Source organism: Augochlora pura, chromosome 11 (assembly GCF_028453695.1).
Source record: "Augochlora pura isolate Apur16 chromosome 11, APUR_v2.2.1, whole genome shotgun sequence".
Taxonomy (NCBI): domain Eukaryota; kingdom Metazoa; phylum Arthropoda; class Insecta; order Hymenoptera; family Halictidae; genus Augochlora; species Augochlora pura.
Genome location: NC_135782.1, coordinates 1,367,873 through 1,378,458, shown reverse-complemented (window position 1 = coordinate 1,378,458; position 10,586 = coordinate 1,367,873). Strand labels below are relative to the sequence as shown.

The window sequence follows — 10,586 nt, the reverse complement described above, 5'->3', positions numbered from 1 at the left end:
TGTAACTTACAGTACTGAAAAGTACAGTAAAAAATTATGAATACATACTGAGAAATTATTTTCTGCAATATCTGTTTTGCGGAAGGATAAAAGGCGAATAAAACTTGAGGACGATTGACCGAAGAAAGTAACGAAGCAGACAACACCGAAGAAATCTCGAATGCAGAGTACACGGAGGCCGGCGTCACTGCAACGATCCGTGCGTCAGAGGTTGAACGTTGAGATCAACGAGATCACGATGCAGAAGTTGAGCAACGAAGCAGGTCGATCGTAGCCGGAGGACATCTCGAAGCCCATCGACGAGACAGGTTGTGCAGGATGGTGGGATGTCTCGCGTCATCCGCGTCTGTAAGAGCGGGCAAGTGGGCCGGAATGAGAGTAATTCCGACTGCCAAGGAAACGAACAGAAAGTGTAATGTCGTGTAACAGCCTTGCGGGAGGTTATGCAAGTCACGAGCAGCTTCGCACCGGCGACGACGATCGGCGAAAGTGATTGTTGGCCGCGCTGCACGGTCACAGGGATATGCCTGCGAATCGTTTCGGCTACCATCGAAACGCTCCAAACCGGGACAGCATCAACACCGATCGTCTTCGTCGGCGACGGAATCGGAAATGAAGCCGAGGAACGCCTTGTCTTATCCAATCGGTGCTTAGTCTACGGGCAACGACGCAGCTCATTTAGAAATTGAAGCCGCAAAATAGAAATTCGACGAAACCGCTAAACGCGGAGTCAACGTGGAGACCGTTTCTCTCGGTCCCTGGACCCGTGCTTCGTGGCACGAACATTCCAATCCAATTATTCGGTGGGACTCGTAATGAATATTATCGGACCACGGTGATCCAACCGATTCGAATCTCTCTCTTCCTCGAAGAAGATTCTGTTTCTTCAGACAAAAGATTATTAGACTACGGATCCTCCTAAAAAATAAAAAGTTTCTTCATTAATTGTAAAAATCAGTGGACTGAGAAAAATGTATTCTTTCTTAAGAAAGTCTCTACCGTATATGTATAGAATTTCGTTCCGATCATTTTGGCTCTCATTTTTCTTATCTGTCTGGACTAACGCGAGCGGAAAAATTTGCGGAGACGGAAAACGCGAAGGAAACCGCGAAGGATGATCGTTCGATCATGTCGCGCGTCGCCTCAGCAGATAATAATCGCGTCTGTCCCCGAGGTCGATCGTGTCCGGTGATTTTTAACGAGCCGGCAATCGACGCGTTACCTCGTTAGCATTGTTTTCCGCAAGGAGACTCCCGCCGGGAAATAATCGGGTAGGAACGAGGTAATCCGAGCCGACCTACGAAACCGACAGAAGCCTTAAATTCAGTGGCCGAAGCTACGTGCACCGGGGAAAACACGGTCGATGGGGACCGTGGTAAATTATGCGAAAAGATAACAAGACGTCACGTCGCCGGAAGGGGGTTGAAAGCGAGAGCACCAGACGATCGAGCAAATTATTTCGTGTCGAGTTCTCCCTGCGGAAAGCCGTGACACGATAATATGAATTCGATCTGCACATTTTTGGCATAAACGTAACGTAACCATCTAGATCAGTACACTAGCTGTATATACATCTTTCTCTTCTTTAGTTATTAGTTTATCATTGTGAATAAAGATTACGCAACTGGCGAAACAAGTATTGCTTTTTGATAGCACGAAGTCCATGACTCTTCCTAACAGTCCGAATCAAGTGACTGTCCGAATATGGTTACCGTAAATAAAAGAACGCCTGCAACATTGAAGAGATAAGTATTATTTTTCGTAACAATCTGAATGAAGTGACTGTTTGATTGAAAATCAATTTTAACCTTGATATAACCTTGGTCCGTGTTCGTGACGGTCCGAGAACAAAAACTCTGCAACATCGAAGACATGAGTATTAATTTTTATTAGGTCGAAGTCCCCGATGTTCATCTGTTTCTCAGTAGGTAACTCGATGGCTGCGAGAAAGAACGTTTCATCGAGAGAAGGTTCGCTGAAAGTCAGCTTCGAAGCAACGAGCAATGTAACGCTCGACGTCGAAGGGCTGCCGCCATTCCAGACGGACTTCAAGTAGGTTAAGCTGAACAAATATGGCTTGCAACAGACAATTGGCCACTTTCCCGGCCTTGGTGATGTGGTTCAATATCGAAGAATCGACTGATCGCAATACGTTCGCAATAAATATTGATTCGTGGTGCTTCTAAGAATAGAGATCGTACGTGGGGAACTGCCGTCAAAGCTATTACATATGTAGTCCCTTAAATAATGCGAAGTTTGCGGTGTCATTTATTATGCACTTTGCAAAGACTACAATGATCACATTCTCGTGCCGTGAGACACCTGAACCGGAAATTCTTATAATTTAATCTGCGAATTATCATTCATCGGATTGCAACAGGTATCAACTGGAAATTTAAAAACGCTACAGTCTTTTTATAAACTAACACTTTGAATTCGTAAAAGCGCAATTATACGGCGGTGTGACGGTAAAAGGGTAAATGATTCGCGGGGTACCGGAAGCGTCGGCCATTTTGGTTCGTAACCTCGGCGCCATCGTCTGCGCTCGGCGACGAAATCTTCGATTTCATGGCGGAGATGTTCGTTGAAGAGGTGCGAAGAGACGACGCCGTATAAATATTTTCCACTGTTCCAAAGGACGCCCGGGCGATGGTAATATCATATTATGTACTCACGTTAATAGCAACTGACGGCTAATCCTTTTCCAAGTACAAGGAGACAAGGAGTAAGCAGTTACGAAACTCGCGTCGCAGCAGCTTGTCATTATTTTCTTGCGTCGGAGGAATGGATAAGCGACTGTAAACACATTGGTGATGCAATCGCTCTAACAAAAAGTAAACAGTTTAAAGTAGCTACCAAGCAATTAGGATCGTCGATCTGTAACTTAGCTGGCTACATTTATCTTAAATTTATTTAATGAAGTCGTTAGAATCATCGATATTTATTTGTATAATCAGCAGTCCGTATATACCTCAATTTGATTTAATAACACGAGCAATCGATATCAATGTCTAACCGTTCTAGGGTTATTAAAAGTATCCTACGAGTCTTCTGGTCGTTCGGTCTTCTCGGAATCAAGGTTAGGTCGTCGTACCGGCAACGGGACAAGTCAAAACACGAAAATCAGATGCTCGATCTATTTGTATTAGTGACACTGGGTCCATTCGCGTTTGTAGTTTATTATACGTCGAACTTCTTGTGGAAAATGTACCACAACCGTGTATAAATTTTCAGTTAAAACATCGTCGCGCGTTGGTATTGTTTGCGATGATCTAACCACTCGTTATTGCTTGCGCATTTTGACAGCCAATCAACGAATCGATGATCTAAAGCCTTGTTCGATTACAGGACAGAAAGAGTAGAAGATCTATCCACGCTGTATTTGCCACCATAGACGCTTTTATCAACCGATAGCTTCGTTTCCCGCGTAAACCGGACCGCCTGATTCGCCGACGCACCCCGTTGGTGCTCCTTCAATTTTCAAACAGGGAACACTGCCTTACCGACACGATCCAATTCGTAATTATGGATTATTTCTATTACCATCATTCGTAAATTAATATTTTACTCGATTCTAATTCGAACTCGAATCTCTGTTTCAACTAAATCGTGCGTAAGTAACGAAACTCGTCCCGGTGCGAAACATGCATTTATTTCCATGAATGAATCGACACCGTCTCGTCCCAACGAACTGAAATTTTTAGGAGACGAAGAGAGCGGGAAACGGGATCCGCATATCGAGACATGTCTGCGGATCTTTGTTAGTTCCCGAGATATCGACGGAAAACTTTTGATACGATATATTGAATTTTAATTAAGCATAATTCAACGATTTATAATTTAGCGCCTAGTACACCAAACGATTCTCCAGCTTTCCTTAAATGTTCAATTCATTGGGAACTTCGTAAGATATAATAGCATGTAAGATATATTTTCATCCAACCAATGCCATAATCTAGCCATTGGTCAGCAATTTTGAACGATCATCTTTCATCCCGCGCGACGTCCAAGCCAAACAGTTATCTTTGCTTCAGCGAGCTGTTCGCTTTTCTATTCATGGTCTAAGGATGGTGGCCCGAAGAGGGCTCCCCGGATTGAGAACCATTGTATATAGCGATTCCCATGAGCCCCGCAAGATGTCGTCCGGTAGGCGGTAGTTTTCTTCCGTAGGCACGGCGTGGCGGCCCTCGGTTTCCGTCGTCTTTATCGCGTCGTCCTCGCCTTCGCCGCGATCTTTCGTTTTTGTTGGTCGTTTGGTTGCGACCGGGCACCCGGAGCCGAACTGGAAAACCCGTAAAATCCTTGGAATCGATCCACGGGATCGCGGTGGTGCGGTTGGTCGACGGGGCCGGGCTGAGCATGGGCGAGTGTGTCTCGGCTTGAAGAGAGCAAAAGGGAACGGAGGAGAGAGAAGAGGAATCAATCGCATGGAGATCGGGCGACGTATGGGTGGGAGATCCGTATGCGAGCAGCACGTAGAGTCGTGACAGGTTACGAACACGGATCGCTCGGTGCTGAAAAGTGGGAGGCCCGAAACGGGTGGAAGAGAAAAGGAAAAGAGGACGGAAGGAAGGAAAAAGGAGGGAGGGAGAGGTAGAGAAAGAGAGAGAGAGAAAGAGGGAGGGAGAGAGAGAGACGAGAGGCGCACACAGTAGTAGAATGAAGCACCGTGGCACGGAGGAGTAGGGTGACGGCGAGTTTGCTGGCAAGGTGGACGGGCCGGGCGGTCAGGTAGCGTGAACTGTTAAACGGCCGCGCGTCGTACAAAAAGGAACCGTCAGTCGAGTGCGGCCGCGTGCACAGGAAACTGTCGGCACAGGAGGGATTCGTTTGACACTTCTCCTCTCTTCTTATTCTTTCGTTTTATTTTTCTCTTGTTTCCTCCTTTTCCTATCTTTCTCTCTCTCGCTCTCTCTCTCTCTCTCTCTCTCTCTCTCTCTCCCCCTTGTTTGGTTCTACCTCGGGTGTCCCGCGCGTGTAACGCCGTCACCGGCCCACACCGGTCCGCCGACGACCACGGAGAGGAGGAAGAAGACGCGTGCCGCCGATGAAGAAAACCGGCGACCGCCAGTCGTCGTTCTTACTTGCGTGCGCTCGCTCGTGACTCGTGACTCGTGAGATCGTAACAGCAGCGAGCGTGGTTGCCGTGCCGAATCGTTTCCCGCGACACGGCCACCGAAACAAATCGTTCGTCGAGTGTCGAGCCCCCCGCCGGAGAGGACCTGTACGTCGCGAGGATAAACGCGTCTGTTCGCCGCGACGACCGCTGCATGTACACGGGACGCAGGTGACAGCGAGAGAGCCACGGCCGCGGGACATCCTCCAGAGGTACGCATCCACGCCGGCTACCTGGACGACAAGAATACGCGGACGAGGTTCCACCGGGGACTACGGGATCAGCAGCCACGTAAACAAAGGTGGGTGTTGCCTGCATCGACGATATCCGCCGCGCCGGAACAGTGTGTGCGCGCCAAGGCGTGCCGCCGGCGCGCCTTTTGAGGTTAGGACCGACAACCGTGAATCGATCCCGTGCCCAGAACCGGACGGGACGAGCCGACACGACGCGAACCGTTTCCCCGTGGATTCTCTGTGAAATATGTTCGCGATTATTACACGGCGATCGTGGACTCGTCACCGATTACACCTCGGCAAGAACGATACACGTTTCTTGCAGTTTTCCCGGGCAAACGGTTTCGAGACACCGCTTCAGGAGTCCCGGTAGAACGACCTAACCTACAAGCGAATCAATCGTGTCGATCGTCGTAAGGTTCGATTTTTCTATCACCGGTAACCGGACTGAGAATTTTGTGCTTTTATGGCGGACACGTCGTCGACGTGTTTTACGAGCCACTGAAAATTATTCGAGTGGTTCCCCACACGCCATTCCGAGAACGTACACTGTGTGCGCTTAATGATTTTTGTGCGACGACGAGCACGCTCGACGAAAGCTGAGTAAGTTTACGTTACGCATACGCTTTGCATGCTCTCTTAATTTATCCACGATAGCGTTGTTTCACTCTATTTTCAATGGAATTTAACTCGAACAGCGAAAGCAGTCCTTTCAGCGACCAGTAGGTTAACGGAGCCGGTTACCGCAGGTTGACCAATGTATTGCCGTGCCATTTGGTTCGTTCTCGGGCATATTTCACTGTATGTTTAGCGAATAAGACGGATTCAGTTCTTTTATTTAAAAATGAAAGGATAGAAGAATGCGGTGCGTCTTATTCCAGACCAGAGAAACGAACCAAAGACACGGCGATATGTCCATCCCTGCAACAACCGACTCTACTACCATTATACGCGACACGAAAGCTAAGATACCCAATGCACTAATAACATTTATTATTTCCACTGGTTTGCAGGAGAATTTAAGGAACTAGTGTCGAGGTTCTATACACAGAAAATAGGCATAATACAGCGATTATGTCAGTGTCGTAGCAGATCGTTTTCGCGTGACAGTTGGTGGACTTTTGAAAGTGCTAGAGCCCGTGTGACGCTCGGTTCGTGGAAGCACCAGGCGGCAATTAGTCACCGGAGGAAAGATAATCGTCAAGTAATCGCGTACGGAATCTCGATCAGGTGACATTGCCATTCGGACTAGAAATAAGGGCGACGGAAAAAAAGGGACTAGTTTAGAACTGTTGTATCGATCGTTGGAAATAAAACCATCGCACACGTCGACGACAAATTCCGACAGAAAATTCGAAACGCCGCAGGAGCGAGGCACGACGGGGAAAGAGAGAGAGAGAACGGTCTCGGATAAATACTAGGCGGAACTTTATTTTGGTAGCTTCCGCACCCGGCCCCGATACAAATACGTCTCCGTTCGCAAGGCCATATGGTCTAGATAACGGCGGCCGGTTCGTGGAATGTTTACGCCGACGCCTGTCTACGAATCAGCGGGTATATATGTGTATCGGTGAATCACGCTGTCGTCGTAGAAATTTGACTGTGGGGTACACACGATCAATTGTTCTCTCTTCTTTTTTATGTAATCGTCGCGCCGTGTTCGGCTTACTTGGGACAGCTTCCCGTCGAAACTGTCTATTATAATACTGGCCGCCGAAGCAACCAAACACTCGTTTACGAGACGGTGTCCCTGCCTTCAAGGAACTTAACGACGAATTTAATTACACGATTAGCGCTGCGTCGGTCACCGACGAGTGTCATGCTAATCACCGACCAGACGTCAAAATTCGTTTTCCTTGTAGTATATTCCACCGGGACGGTTGAACGTTATCAGGAGTTAAACTAACCGTTCCCGTCGCGATCAATTCCAACTTTCTAGTTTCAGTTTTATTGACTCAATTGCTTCGATAATTCGCTAGTCATTCTTCGGGCTCGTTTTTATTGCTGGAAGCGTCGACGCTAGGTTTACCGAACGCGAATCGTTTAATACGCGAGTACTGTAATTATTATGGCGCATTTATGAAATTTGTTCAACGAATCCGTTTCGTTGGACATGTTTTTCGATCGCTGGTATTGTAAATGAACGGATGCTAGCCGCTTTTATTATACAGGGCGATACGAAATAGCTGTGTTTAGGGCGTAAACCGTGGTTTGGCGTACAACGAGCATCGATAAATCGGCACGGAATCGTTCGCGGAACGTAATCTCTGGCACGTGTACGCACCGGACACACGTAACACAAATTCACCAGTTTTAACCTACGATATCGCAACGGCGAAAAGGAACTAAGTTACATAAATCGGTGGAGAAAACGCCGGTTTTCTGGCCCCTCCCCGCCTGCCCCTCGCCCGCGCACAAGGCGACGTCGCCCGATCCACCTGATTTCGCGCGTGCCTCGCGCGGCTCGTTAAATCGGACAGGACGAGTTAACTCGTCGACTAAGATCGCCGGCCTGTCCGCGGACAGAAAATTGATCGTTCGTATTATTTTTACACATAATCGCGCGGACATCGGCGAGGTTTATTATTCCATACGAGACTCGATTATGCGACCGTCGCGACGCATAATCGGTTACAGAATACCGTCGTAGACCTTGTCCCGCGACCGAGTCTTCTGCGATCGTAAAATTCGGATCGATTTGTTCGTTGCAAGTATATATATGTATAATCCACGGTGATCGCGGCGTGACATCAGTCGGTTCGAAGGTCGAGCGAATTGAATTTATTTGACAGGGAAAATATTTATATTAGAAAACTTGTATGGAGACATTACGTTAGATCGACGGGATTCGTCGAGTCGTTTAATGTCTCGCGTTAATATTTAAACGCCAGTTTTTTAATTTACGATCATTCGCGTCGTAAAGATACATTTATAGGTTGTTTATTCAACGCGTACATTATTCCTCGGGGCAAATACTGCAACGATGTTTCAGTTTGAAATCAGAGGGACTATCTCGTTGCTGATTTTATCGATTTGGTATTTATTAGAGACGCGTGAAATGTTATTTATTAGTTATATAAAGTCGCGATAGGAAACAGCTGCTTTCAACAATTCGGAATGAAAATGAATCGTTAAACAATAAATTGGCGATCCGTTCGCCGGGAAATCTGTTGCTCGACGAATTTTCAGGAATAAAACCAGGTCAAATCCGAATGAGTCACGTGAGGATCGCCGATCCCCTGATTCACCGTCCGAGAGTTTCTGTTTCTACGAACGGCGGCTATCGACGCCGAGTCCTCCGGTATATTCGGTGTTGCATTATGCTCAGCCGGAGCAGCGCTTCCGGTCCCAGAAGCCGTGCCAACGAATCGAGCATGACCGCGTTAGAAAACGGTTTCGTAAACGATCGGCCGGATCGCCGTTCGCGAACCAGCTGGAACGCGGTCTACGAGACCTTGTATCTTGTCGATCGCGACAGATCGGCCGGTGCTGTACGATCGACCACGATCATTTCACGCGGATGCCGTTACTTCCGGCTAGGCGGAATTAACGATTCCGTGACACGCGGCCGGCGCAAACGTGTCGCGTTTGAAAATCGTAATACGCTGGGACTCGCTCTTATCCGGTCCCGGTTTAAACCGCCTCCGATTTAGTCGATCGATTAATATTTCATATTATTTACCGAGGAAATAATTAATCATTAAATAATTTGGATTGAAGTTCAATTAGAATATAATTATTGCGAGTAAAATTAAAATCCAATTGTGATAGAATTACTTCAAGTAACTATTTTCTTTTATAATTCTAAATGATCTTAGTTCAATTCTTCTCTACTGTCCTTAGATCACGTGGTCCAGACTTCGCAGTCCCGACCTAGGTTAACGACGAGGGTCGGTGCCAATGCCGACTTCATTTCCACGGCGAACCGAACACGTTATACGCTTCGAATCGATCAAGTATCCGTTCGTCACGTGGGCGGGAGCAATTGTTTTTGGGGGAGGGACGAGTCCCGCGAGACCAACCAGTTTGGCAACGTTCTCTCTCTCTCTCTCTCTCTCTCTCTCTCTCTCTCGATGCTTCCCTGCAACTTTAATACTCCACGCTCGGAAGAAACTTTCGAGCGCGAGAGTCAAGAGAGACCGAGCGCAAAGTCGCCGGCCATTTCGGCTGCCGCCCGTTCTTGAATGGTCAAATAATAGAGAATAACGTGGGACGAGACCGTTCGAGCGACGACAAAAGTAAGATTCGAGCAAACAGAACCAGAGGAGAAACTCTTCTGGGCTAATGACTTTTCTGACATACATTTCCTTACGGTGGACTTTTTAACAGATTTTTGGAAACCAACTTCTTGACATCGTTTTCTTGACATAGATTTTGTTATATGGATTTTATTAATACGGATCTTTTGATATGGATTTTTTTTAATACAGATTTTTTGACATAGATCTTTTTAACATAGGTGAATTTTTGATACAGGTCTTTTAACATAGATTGTTTTGACACAGACTTTCAATATAGACTTTTAACATAGACTTTAACATAGACTTTTAGACATAGACTTTAACATAGACTTTTAGACATAGACTTCTGACATAGATTTTTGAACATACCGCGTGGAAGTCGGGGTAACCCGCGTAATCAATCCTTCCCCGGCTTTATCAGCAGCACGTGGCCGGTCGCGCGATGCGCGGCACGGCGCGGCGTGGTCGGCCGAAGGAAAATGGCACGCGATCGGCGTGCGTGCGTGGCCTTCTCCCTAAAATTACGGGAGGAAGCTCGCGCGGGAAGGGTCGCCGGCACGGCGGGCTAGGAACGCCGCGGAAAATCAATACGAAAGTGACCGCGCGTCGCACGAAACGGTTTCGCGTGTAAATTATGCACGCGAGAAACGCGAGGCCGTGCGTGAAACGCGTAAGGGCGCCCACCCTGCTACGCCGACTCTCGCCCCTTTCGCCGGCTGGACAATGGCCCTTTTCCGCGACACGCATGGCCCTTGTCTCCGGGGAGGATCGCGGCCCCACCCACCGAGAGAATCTCGCCGGACGATTACCGGCCGGAGCGGGCTTTTCATTCGTATTTACGTCAGCTACGGCCGGCTCTCAGCCCTGCGGGAGATCTCCCCGCCTCTAATTTTCTTGAACCTAATGGACAACGGACGGGGCGCGAGGATCGTGTTAACGGCTTTATGATTCACGCGGGGCCGACGCCGGCACCCCGTCGAAACACGACTTTCGGCT

The 10,586-nt window shown here is 47.8% G+C and overlaps 1 protein-coding gene across 2 annotated transcripts in view; it reads left to right on the top strand.

The window, feature by feature from the left end:
- Window positions 1-4,683: 4,683 nt before the first annotated feature.
- LOC144476992 (very long chain fatty acid elongase AAEL008004) overlaps window positions 4,684-10,586 on the top strand; it is a 60,531-nt gene continuing 54,628 nt past the window's right edge. The window contains exon 1 of one of the 2 annotated variants that reach the window (XM_078194370.1): window positions 4,684-5,417. The gene's annotated coding sequence lies outside the window, so the exon portion shown is untranslated. The remainder of the gene's footprint in view (window positions 5,418-10,586) is intronic. The other variant, XM_078194372.1, reaches the window with a different exon arrangement.